This window comes from Bactrocera tryoni, chromosome 3, assembly GCF_016617805.1.
Source record: "Bactrocera tryoni isolate S06 chromosome 3, CSIRO_BtryS06_freeze2, whole genome shotgun sequence".
NCBI classification, from domain to species: Eukaryota; Metazoa; Arthropoda; class Insecta; order Diptera; family Tephritidae; genus Bactrocera; species Bactrocera tryoni.
Genome location: NC_052501.1, coordinates 29,381,829 through 29,393,032, shown reverse-complemented (window position 1 = coordinate 29,393,032; position 11,204 = coordinate 29,381,829). Strand labels below are relative to the sequence as shown.

General features: G+C 25.5%; 1 protein-coding gene across 3 annotated transcripts in view; it reads left to right on the top strand.

Annotated features, from left to right (window-relative positions):
* LOC120770819 (longitudinals lacking protein, isoforms F/I/K/T) overlaps window positions 1-11,204 on the top strand; it is a 111,067-nt gene that overhangs the window by 35,867 nt on the left and 63,996 nt on the right. The gene's annotated exons all lie outside the window — the stretch shown is intronic.

Here is an 11,204-nt window from a genome sequence, read left to right as displayed (position 1 = left end):
TTGGACAAGAAGCCGATTTATGGTTTGACTGGTGCCATAACCGCCATATCGGCCGCAACGGTGATGAGCGAGAGTAATGGTCCGACGGTCGTTAACGAGGCCGTTAATGAGGAAATCGCCCGCTCGTTGACCGCGGCTAATGCTGATAATAATGGTGCTGCTGGACAACTCGCGGCCAGCAAAGCTTTGGATGCTATTGGTGAGGAGTGGAAAATGAAATTGGGCATACAGCTGATATCGAATACGTTGTTGAAGGAGCGTCTCATCAATACGATGCCATTTGCTTACAACAACAACTAAGCAAGCGCTTAATTGTCATACAAGGATTTTTATTATGTATTCAACATGCCAAGGATATTTAGCATAAAATAATACTCATTTTATCTATTTACTTATTTATTTATTTATTCACTTATTTATTTAATAATTCCTATACATATATATATACATTTACATATAAAAACGCAAGTTGTACGGCAAAAGTCACCGATACGCACAACATTTTGTTTCAAGCACCAAATGTGCACTCCACATATACACACATACATATGAATATGTACTATACATGTATGAATGTATAATTACGAAACATTTACCAAAAAGTATTAACATTTGACAACTTTTTGTTCATAAATTTTTACACATAATTTTATTTTACTCATATACATATGTATGTATACCTAAAATAATTTTAGTAATTATTTATTATTTATTTTCAAAGTGATGCATTATCATTACCATTACCAAACGAAGAAGCGACACGAAACACGACGTTTACGGTATTTTAATTATTTTGTAATTTACATTTTGTAAGCAAACATACCAAAAGATATTTTATTTTTTAACGCATATTCGTCTAGTATTAACTATATAAAAGTTAACCAGATCTCCAGGGAACGACAGGCAGTCACAGTTAATCCCAACTAGATTATAAATTATTTATTTACTTATGTATTTTTCGTCTAAGTCATGCGTTTTTGTGGACATTTTCATTCAAAAACGTGGTGTGGCGTGGTTAGCGTCGATCAGGCAAGAAAGCTGACTATTTAGCTTAGCGTTGACTACCGTTAGAAATTTAGTGCGCATGAAAAACAATGTTTTGAACTTCAAAATATGCTTCAAAATTGTAAAAAGCGCGCTTAATAATTTTTAGATTTGTGTTTTTAACTTAACTTTAAAAAAAATTGTTTAATGCGTCTAGCAGCATATAGTTGAAAGCTGTTTAAATATTTAAGAATTTTATTGATGAAAACAGGGAATTTTAGTACTTTACTAACCGAAATTACAGCCAGTTATCTTCATGGGGCACAAATTTAGTTTAAAAACTGCAAAATTTGCATATATAATGATTATAATATTTTTATTTGCTTGATTTTAAACATTTGGTCATATACCATATAAGTCCTAACTATGCCAAAGCATATACAAAATAAAAAAAATCATAAAACATATCAAAACAAAAAAGCCGAAATAATTAATAATTGTTAATAATATTATAATATAATATCATCATTAAAAATAAATAAATAAATAAGTGATGACAGTTAAAAATGTATTTTTATTAAAAAACAAAACATCAATATGACAAAATAATTAAAAAAAAATAAACATATTAAAATATATAAAATAAATTAAATAATTTTAACAAAAAAAGTAAAATACATACAGTAGTATAATACAAATAAAAATATAATAAAAGACATTGCATATGATTTTATCATATAAAACTATGCAAACTATACAAAACACAATATTATTAATAATACAATTAAAAATTAATAAATCGTATTAACATTAAATAAATGAAATAGAAAAGTAATATTTACACTTAAAACAAAAGGTAATAAAAACAAAAAGAAAATAACATCGAAACGAAAATTAAAAATTAAAAATAAATCATACAAAATATAAAACAATATAATTAAAAATAAAAAAATAATGTTTTTGAAAAATTAAACTATATAGGCTATATAAAAAACATTAAATACTAATTATTATATATAAATTACAAAAAATGTAACAAAAAAGGAAAGTATCAAAATAAATAAATGAAAATTATAAAAAAAAACAACTAGGAGGTAACAAATGTAATAAAAAGAATAATAATAATAATAAAAGCAAAATAATAAATTAAAAAACAAAGTAATAATATTGACGATAATAAAAGCAAAAAAAACTAAAATAAATAAATAAACAAGGTACCACAAAAGAAGAGTTAAAATATATTATGCCAAAGATATAATTAAAATGTCGCTAATATTATTAAAAAAATAAATACAATAAAAAATGTAGAATTAAATAAAAATTAATTAATAAAATAAAATAAATTATTAATAAAAAAACTTTGGGTTAATAATTAAAATAATAATAAAAAGAATAATAATATAAGCAAAAAAACATATAAATTTATATTAATTAATAATGCAAATAAAAATAAAAAATTTATATTAAAACAAAAATATACAAATAATAAGTAAATATAAAATACTAAAAATTCACAAATAAAAAAATAATAACGATAGTTATTAACAGTAAAAAATATAATTTAAGTACAAAAATAAATAATAATAAATAAGTTCCAAAAAAATCGTAAACAAAGGATAAAAATATATATTAAAAAAATATAATTATATGAACATTTAAAAGAAAACTTAATAACAAAAAATAAAACATCACAAATCAGAGATTACATGAAATATAAAAACGCTGTAATAGTAAGAAATACAAATAAAACTTACAAGCTTAGCACAAAGAACTAATACATAAACAAATAAAATTAATAAAAATGTACATATTAGATAAAAAATATACAAGAATTTAGTTACCAAAATAACAAAAAAGAAATATTAAAAAATAAAAATGATAAAAAACAAAAAAATAATAAAAAATAAGCATAATATGATATAAAAATTAGAAACATAATAAAATATAAAAATTAATAAAAATATAAACGTAATAAAAACTGACAAACAACAATAAGCAAATAAGATATTATTTAAACAAATTTCAGATATTTAAAAAAATAGTGAGTATTAATAAAATATAAAAAATAAATAAAAAGTAATAAAAAAAAAATATAATAAAATATAAAACAAATAAAAAACCAAAAATAATAAAAAATAACGAAAATTAAACATAAATTGAAAATAATAACAAAAAAGTAATAATTATAAAAAGTATTGAAAATAAAAAAAATAGTAAACAATAATCATAACAAAATATAGAAAGTAATAAAAAATAAAACGTAATAAAAAACTGACAAACAACAATAAAGGAAAATAACATACTATTTAAAAACAAATCAAACATTTAAAAAAAGTAATAAAAAAATAAAAACAAAAATTAATCAAGAAATAAAAATTTAGCATAATAAAATATAAAAATAATAAAAAGGAAAAAGTAATAAAAAATAATCATATAAAATAATAAATATAATAAAAAATAAACGTAAACCAAATAAAAACAAATAATATACTATTTTAAAAAATTTTCAAAAAACATATGTAACCTATCAGGTACCGTGTCGTAAATTGATGTTATTTAACATTCTAGTCTGGCGCTGATGTATGTGTAGATATATTTGACGTATAAACCTACCCATAAACGACTGTAGAAATATAATATTACAATGTTACACTTTCTGATAATTACATGTGTATACACATATGTATAAAAGATATAATAGATATATATAAAATAAACACCTACATACAAACACATAATACATATGTATGTGACAAAATTATAGATATACATAAATGTTAACCAAAAGATTACGAATTTTCTACATACATTGTATTTTAGTTATGTAAGTTGATGGATTTGTGTTGTGAACATGCTGAGAACCAAAATAACATGCATACAATCTAGTATATGTGTATTACCAAAAAAAATATATATATATAAAATTAATATATACATATATTATTTAATTACGTATTAGTATAACAGCTATTCATTGTTAAACCGCGAAAACAAATGCCATGTTCTTCTACATTAAGCGTTGCATGAATATACATATAAATGAGATGTATGCATATATACACATATACGCATATACCATATAAAAACACAAAATGATAATATATTATTAAATAAACACTTAAATGCAATAATTGTATTCTTCTTTCAGAAAATGTTTTAAAAATGGTTTGTTTTTCTACACTTTTTCTCTACTTATGTTACATCTACTGTTAAACTGTGTCAATTGTGTGTGTGTTTCTACAACAACTTGCCTGTGTATGTGTCATCGGCAATGGTTTGTGTTGCCTATAGGTTGCAATAACCGTTATTATTTGCAATTTATAAATGTGTTTGTATCACTTTGACTAATCAATTTGCAACTAAGTCTCTTCTAGATCTACTTATAATATCGTCTATCACAACTATACACCTACCGTTAGTGCTACTATATCCACTACTACTACTACCACTATGTACTCTTCTACTACTACAACGTCTTTAACCTCTTATGCGGTGTGCAGGGGTTTCGGTGGCTCTTCACAAAAATGAAAGTAAAAAAAGAAAGTATTATTTAAAAACAAAAACAAACGCACGTCAACTTCTTTTCTTTTTTTTTGTTTTGTCAGGATAACTGCAAACCGCTTTCTTCCATCCACTGCTAAATCACGCAATCATTTTCTCAAGTTTATCCAAACTACTACTGTGTTTCCATCAGTGCCTTGTGTCGCATTGCCTCTTGGTGTTTTGTGCTATCGTCATTTGTTTGAGCGTACATAAATATATATTTTCGACATACTGCATATGTATATTTTTAAACTTATAAAACAAAAAAAAAGATAATAATAAGCGATTGTAATGTTTATACAAATACAAATACAAACATATAGTTTAAATTGAAAGTAAAAACAACAAAAAATGGCTGTTCATTTACTTTATGTTTTCAGGACTTTATGGCATTTATTATGCACTGCATATTTATGTCTTATGTTTTTGTTCTTGGTTTCCTTTTGGGGTGCTTTTTGCGTTTCTTTTAAAAGTGGCGCTTGTTTTCCTTTTTTATGCCTTTTGGGGCTCGTCAATCTCGCTTGCAGTTTTTTCATGTTTTTTTGTTTCAACACTTTGGTTACCTTATGTACGAGTATGCTAGATTTTAACGTTATACATATGTATGTAGTTAGGTATACATATGTATGTATTTGTATACAATATACAATATATATATATTGTGCCATAATGCTTGCTATAATTTCTTTCAATTACAGATTCTTTTTATAATTTGTACGAAGCGACATTTTTACGTATCTATAATTATAGCTTGTATGTTCGAAAAAATTTTATTTCTAGCAAAATTTGGGTTTTAGTCACAATTCTGTGCATTTGAAAAATCATTAAAAAATAAATTATCGTTTATAAGTTAATATTTTATAATTTTTTGTTTTTAATTTATGTTAGTAAGAAAAATATTATTTTGTTGTCATTGTAATGACATAAAAAGGTTAAGGTAGTTTTCAAACAACTGCGGAGTTAGAGTTTTACTATTTAACGATAAATATAAATAAATGGCAATCAAGAGACGTGTTTGTCAAAGAAACTAAGCGAAATATGTTAAAATATTTGTTTAAATTAATAATTTGTTATTTTTTTAATAAGCAACCAATAGCCGCCGCAATTAATATAATTTTTTATGTGTTATTATTTTTTTTTAATTGTTATTTTTTTTATATATTTTTTAATTGCTTTTATTTTTTAATGATTTTTATAATATTTTTGTTTTCTATTTTTTCTTTAATATTTTTTTGAATTGTTATTATTTTTCATTATTTTTTAATACATTAATTTTGTTTAATAAATTAAATAATTCATACAAAACTCGACGCGACTGTTAAAATAAGTATTGCTCTTTATATTTTGTATTTTTTTAAATTTTGCCTACATTCATATGTATTTTAAAATATGTGTGTATAATTGTAAAGAATAAAATAAAAAACATGTTTTAATATTAATTTCTTAACACATACACGTCAACTATGCAAAAAGTTCTTAAAAACATATTTTTTTAAATTAATTTTTGTATGTATTTAAAATATTTTTTTATTATTTTTTTTTTATAATTTTTATTTTTTTAATAATTTTTTGTTTTTTTATAATTTTATTATTTTTTATAATTTTAATTTATTTAAGTATTGTTTGTATTTCTCTGTTAAATATTTTTTATACTTAAAATTTTTTATGTTTTTATAATTTTTAAAATTAAAAATGTGTGTGTATTTTTAAAAAATTATTTTCATTTTTTTATAATTTGTTAATATATTTAAAATATTTGTTTTATTTCTTTGTTAAACATTTTTGTAAATATTATTTTAATACTTTTGGTTTTGTTTTTTAATATTTTATTCAAATAATTTTTTTTTTTTTTCTTAATATTTTTGTTTTTCAATATTGTTTTTTTTTAATATTTTCGTTTTCCAATATTTATTTAATATGCCATTTTTTTATTTTCTAATTTCTTTAAATATATTTTTTCGTTATTTTTTTTTTTATTTTCTTAATTTTTTAAACATATTTTTTCAATATTTTTCTAATCGCCAATGTCTCATAAAAACTATTAAATGCTCCTTAATGTTTTTTTTGCTGCGTGTTTAAATATTATCTTTATAATCAAAAAATAATTATATTTCGCAAATCACACAGAATTGAGCGATAGGTTTAATTATTATTACGGTTATTGTTATTATGTAGTACCAGCATTATATGTTTTTGTTTAGACTTAGGTTGATCAATTTTTTTTTTCAATAAACATGTTGTCACATTAGTTATATAAGCTCTAGTAGTTTGGTAAATTAAATATGTAGCATTTTTTTAGAATTATTTATGCATAAAATCAATGGAAACTACAATTTTGAATTTGTTTTTAAGATATTTCTTAGCGTAAAATTATTTTTTCTTGTTGTTTTTTAAAGCCATACAATAGTATTATATATTTTTTGTTACGTTTTTCTATTTTGTAAATAAAAATTTCACTATTGCTCATCAATCCATCATTGTTCATGTGTATATAGTCGCTAGTTACTTCAATCAACAGCAAAAAAAAAACAATAAAAATATAAAATAATATTTAACATCGGTTTAAGGTATATAAATTGTATCATATTATCTTCTTCTTCTACTCCTTGTTTGAAAAAAATCTTACCTCATTCACACCACATTCAACCATTCATCACCTCACAACAACAATACATACACATTCTCAATGGACTAACAACGCAACAACAACATTTTGTCGCAACGTCAATAATTAAAAAAAAATCTCTTATATACATATATATGAATCGAAAACGGACGCATTCTCTCGAATATATAGATTTCCTATTAACCTGGTACCAACACGCTTGCGATCAGTGTGGCAAATCGTATAAGACGCGGAAAAGTTTGAGTCGTCATCGTCGTTTCGAGTGTCGTTTTACCACCGAACGACCGATATTCCAATGTCCCTCATGCAATTACGCAGCTAAACGTAGCGATAATCTCACCAAACACATAAAGACACACTTCGCTAAAATGCAAAAGGAATTTCTGCCGTTGGCGGTGAAGATGCAAAGCGCCATACAGAATCAGCTGGAGACCGTATAAAGAAGATGAACTGCAGTGAAAAGCGCCCATATAGGCATGACGATGCCAGAGCATACTTATTGGAAGACCAATGCGCCGGAGAATAGAAGAGAAAGAGATGAAAAATCGAAACTTAAAGCTGCCTACAATCACTGGATCCAAGTATTTTGTATCGTTGAGCACTTGAATTTTTGTTGAAAACCGTTATACGGTTTTATTTTGAAATGACAGCGAAGCTTACGCGCTAGTTCAAGCTTTTCAAACTTATATAAGCATAGCTAGAATCTACAAAAAGCGAATACGATTCAAAGCACACAAAAAAAAAATATATATAAAATGTGTAAGCCAGCGCAGTTTGAAACAAGCTTGTTGCAACTACCTCAGCGAAGGCATCGGCAAAAAATTTGGTCTTGAATCGCCAGAAACGCCAAAAAGGCCATTTAAGCACCGCTTTTTACGGCAATTCTTAAAAATGATTGCTATAAAAATCAAGCTATAATTTATTGAGCGTCTAATTTATGTCTACTATGTATGAATACTCGTATAATTTAAGTAACTATTTATTATCAAAGCGGTTTAGTACTTTGGTTGCATACTAATATTGATAGTTTTGTAGAAATTCTCCTCATTTCTAATAACAAAAATAATTTTATAAGTCAAAAATTTTAGCAATACTATAATCGTATACATATATAAATATGCTTTCGTTAGTTTAAGTTAAAAAATGTAGTACATGCTATGCAGAAACCAATGATTACTAGTACCAGTGACTCGGCTAACCGAAAACTCATAACCAGTAGGGTGTATTTTTTAACCAAAACAAGTATTCTATGTTAAGGTAGTTATGATATTTTGAATGTTCAAAATCTTACTATAATGATATCTATCGGCTGAATGAACTAAGATAGTAATCTTAAAACAGTTTCAAACGGATCGTAGCACGGAGCAGGCAAGCCAATTTTGTGCTTGTGAAGCAGCTCAGGCATATTATAATATATTATATTATATTGAAGAGGTTAGGGTAGGACGTATTACATATTAGTTATTTAAGTTATTTATCTATTTTGATCGTATCTAGTCATACTCATACATAACTTCAAAGCTTACCTAACTTTATAGCTTAGTAGGCGCAAGCGAAAATTTACTTAATATGGTGTTATTGGTTGAAAGAAATTGTTCAAATGCTTAAATTCTTAATGCGTAGAAAGTTTGTAGTCTATCTTAGTAAATGCTCCACTTTCGAATTGGTTTACAAGCTCAAACACTGAGGCATTCGAAGAACAGAAAATATTGATAGCACTTAATAGATAGCAACCCATCCAGTGGAAATTTGACTCACTTGTCGAGCATTACGAAAGAGTCGGCAATCTGGCGTTTATTCGAAGCTACGAAGTCTAATCATATATTAAAACTGTCTTTTAAATTAAAATATTTAAGTTTTTAATGACTAAAACTTTTTCAAAAATAATACATACATACGTTTCGAACGCAATTCACCCCAAAGTCATATTTCAATTACAAATACTAAGTCTTAGAAACCTATTTATTGAACTAATATTTTTTTTTTCATAAATTAAAATCACTTTAGTCATTTATCGATAAATAACCATGTTTCTGCAATTATAGTCGTCTTCGATTCGCCACTTCTCAGCTCGCTAAGTTTGAATTTGTCAGAAAAATTGATAGCTCACGTGACAAAACCACTTGTATTCCAGCTTCAAGCAAGTCTCTTAAAATTATACAAGTTTATAAATTTTTTATACCAGTTTATTGCATTTATGCCAATTTATAAATTTTCATACCAGACGTATTGCATTTACATATATCGTTTTAATGCCATACTACTGCTTTTATACCAGTTTATAAATTTTATACTAGTTCATTGCATTTATGCCAGATTATAATTCGTATGCCAATCTCTTACATTTATACCAATTTATACCATTTTCATGCCGGTGTATTGTATTTATATCGGTATATTCCTCACACCAGTATATTAAATTTATACCAGTTTTTTCGATTTACCACGCGCTATGCTTTTGTGCGTTGGTTTAGCGAGTTTGTTCATTTCGATATGAATAATTTCTTTAATTTTTTTTGATAATTTTTATAAAACAAACTGTGTATAGCATTTATGAGTCCTAGTGTGTGAGCCGAGTTCACAGTAGATATGAATACCAAATTTATTGGTTATTGCATTAGAAATATTCTATGTTTTTTAGGGAAACGATTATAACGATCACCCTGTTCACTTTCAAAATAGGTACATATACGGGGTTGCCAATGTATGAAAAACGTTTTTCATCATCATTCAGAAAAAAGTCGGATATAACTTTCTAAATTTCATGATCAACACCGATATTATCTATTGAGTGTTGAAACTATTAAGAAATACCTTAAAAGTGTATATAGAGTGCTAACACTAACAGATTCTTTTATTTTTTTGGTTTTTTGTTTTTGTGAAAATTATGTCGAAGCAACTTTCCATAAACACAATTTTTGCTGGAATTGATCTCTTCAGTTCTAAAACCATAAAAAGTCAATTTATACTATTTAAATATTCAAATAATTTAATAATTACTTATTCAAAAACAGGCTTGAGAACTTTTGCCGATCTCCTACTTATTGTTAGAAACTCAAAAATCCAATTAAAAATTACTAAAATTGTTTCCCAATACTCGCGATGCGCTTAATAATATATCTAGAATTGATTTTCCTTGCGTCACAACAGAAACTAAACAAAATGAGTTCCTGTCGAAAATAAACAAAGTGCATTTGTCCAAACACTTTGTCTATATCCTTTCGATATAGTGATATAGAAATATAAGGCATGCGTTTGAATAAGCTCTATAAAACATAACTATGACAAAGGCTAAGCATACAAGAAGGTTATAATAAAAATCGTACCCTACTCGCATACAAATATGCCTAAACCGCACAGCATCCTTCGTGAATACACAGATATTTTGACTAAAGTACAATGAAAGCAACAAAACCAACTGATATACAAATAGTTTTACATACAAACATACCTACAAACAACAATGCATAAATACATATATACATATAAAGTTAAGTTTGTTGACATAAAACTATTTTAAACACTAACTAATACTAGAAACAACAACAACACAAAACTAAATAAAAATAGTTGCAAGCGAATGAAAAATCAGTATTTAAAGTATGTGTGACTACAAAACATATTCGATACCATTAAATAAGCGTTTTCTTACATAGGAGGATGTGGAAACTGCCTAAGCGCACTTTTAAAGAGTGTGTTTTTTGCTAAAGTACCGTTATTTTGGCTGCTAAATGCGACATAACGGTATTTTATATATGTAAGCAACTTGGCAAAAGCGAACACTGACAAAAACGGTAACTTTTGAACTCAGACCACTCACCTAACCTCAAAAAAACCTCCGCTGACAGCCTTTAAAGCGCTTAGCGAGTTTTCTTGTCACCCTATAAAGCGCTAAAAATTTGAAAAATACTCAATTATTAGTTAGTATGGCTGGTCTGTGTTAAGTTTAAAGCGTATATACATATAGTTATACTTAAGGCAAACATACAAATATGTTATATAATAAGCAGCTGAGTATATACTGCATACATACATATAACATTATAAGTAT